This window comes from Aythya ferina (assembly GCF_964211825.1).
Source record: "Aythya ferina genome assembly, contig: HAP1_SCAFFOLD_151, whole genome shotgun sequence".
Lineage (NCBI taxonomy): Eukaryota > Metazoa > Chordata > Aves > Anseriformes > Anatidae > Aythya > Aythya ferina.
Window position 1 is genome coordinate 125,789 of NW_028181375.1, and position 2,132 is coordinate 127,920.

Consider the following 2,132-nt stretch of genomic DNA (forward strand, 5'->3'; position numbering starts at 1 on the left):
GGTGCCTGAAGCCCCATCCTATCTAGCCTGCACACAATTATCTGAGAATGAAAGCTGCTTTCCAGTAATTCAGAAAGCCAAGTTACGTCTCAGCCTTGAGCATCTCGGGCTTTTGGGCCTGTCTGTAACATTTGGCACCAGCACTAATACTTTTTTTGGCATATGTTTAGCGTTTGGGGCCTGTGTCTGGGATTTGGGCCCTGTCTCGAACCACTGGGGCTTTGTCCTGGGTTTTGGAGCCTGCCTCTAGAGTTCAGGGCCTGTGATTAGGCTTTTGGGGTCTGTGTCTGGGGGCCGGTATCTGGGGGCAAGGGGGGAGCTGCTTGTAGACCCTTGGGGCCGGCATTGAGGGGGTTGGGAGCTGACTCTACACCTTTGGGGCCTGCTTCTGGGGGCGGGGGGGGGTTGAGACCAGCATCTGGGGGAGGGGTGGGAGCTCTTTGTATTCCTTTGGAGCCTGTGTCGGGGGGCGGGGGGGGGGGGGGAAGGGGAGGGTTGGTTGGGAGGTGCTTGTACACTGTTGGAGCCTGGGTTGAGGGAGGAGGTTTGGAGCTGCTTCTACACCTTTGGGCCTGGCATCGGGGGTAGGGGGTTGGGTGCTGGTTGTAGGGGCCTGTGTTTGGGGGGGGGGGCTTGGGACCTGCGTCTGGGGGAGGGGTGGGAGCTGCTTGTACACCTTTGGGGCCTGCATGTGTGGGGGGTCAGGGCCTGTGTCTAGCGGGCTGGGAACTGCTTGTACAATGTAGGAATCTGTTTCTGCAGGGTGGCTGGGAGCTGTTTGTACAACTTTGGGGCCAGCATCTGGGGGTGGCTGGGAGCTGCCTGTACACTGTAGGGGCCTGTGTTTGTGGGGGGCTTGGGGGCCTCCCTCGGGGGGGGGGGGGAGGGTTGGGAGCTGCTTGTATAGGGTAGGAGGCCTGCCTGGCAGGGGTTGGGAGCTGCTTGTAGAATTTGGGTCCCTGTGTCTGGGGAGGGGGTTGGGGCCTGTGTCTCAGGGGTGTTGGGAACTGGTTGTACACCTTTGGGTCCTGTCTCTGGGGGGGAGCTACTTGTACACTTTTGGGGTCTGTATTTGAGGGGGGTTGGGAGCTGCTTGTGCACTTTTGGACCTATGTTTAGGCTGGTTGGGAGTTGCTCATGCATTCTAGGTGCCTCCCTTTTGAGAAGGGTTGGGGCCTGCATCTGTGGGTGGTTGGGAGCTGCTTGTACACTATAGGGGCCATGGTCTTGGAGGGGGGTCTGGGCTGTTTATACACCTCTGTGGCCTGTGTTTGGGGGGGGGGGGGGTGGGCCTGTGCCTGGGGAAGTTGGGAGCTGTTTGTTCACTCTAGGAGCCTCCATTTGGGGGTCTTTGGGGCCTCCCTTTGAGGGGGAGGGAGTTGGGAGTTGGTTGTACACCTCCGCATCCCGTGTCTTGGGGGGGGTGGGGGGAGTGGGACCGGTCTCTGAAGGGGCGGGTTGTGAGCTGCTTGTACACCTGTGTCGGGGGGAGGGTAGGGAGGTTGGCGGGGGTCGGGTCCGGGTCTTGGGCCAGTGTCTGGGTGGAGTCCAGTTCTTGGGAGGGGGTGGTGGGGTAGGAGCTGCTTGTGGGCAGTTGGGGTCTGCATCTGGGTGTGGTTGGTGCCTGCTTCTGTTGGCAGTTTGGGGCCTGCTTGTAGACTTGTGCAGCCTGGGTTTGGGGGCTTTTCTGTAACGTTTGGGGCCTGCATTTTTGCTTTGGGATGCATCTTGAGCTTTTGAGGCCTAGCAGTAGCATTTGGGGCCTGCATCTGGGGCTTTTCTGTAGCATTTTGGTTGCGTATTTGTGATTTGGGGCCTGTATCGTGGGTTTTGCCTTTTTTGTAGTTTCCATCTTTGTGTGTGTGTGTTTCGTTGTTGGTTGTCTGGGGTTAGGGGCAGTTTGGGGTTTGGATTAAGGTCAGTGTCATTAGCGTTAGGGGGTTGATAATAAGGGTTAGGGTTGTGGTTAGAGTTGTTAGGTTTAAGGGGAATAAGGATTTCAGGGTAAGGGGATCAAGGTTGTGGGAATAAAAATGTTGTTTTTGCGCAGTTACATCCTGTAGAGGGAAGGAAGGTGGTATTGAGATATGCTTGCAGTGATAAGACAGCTTAACAGTGTGAAATGAGTTCAT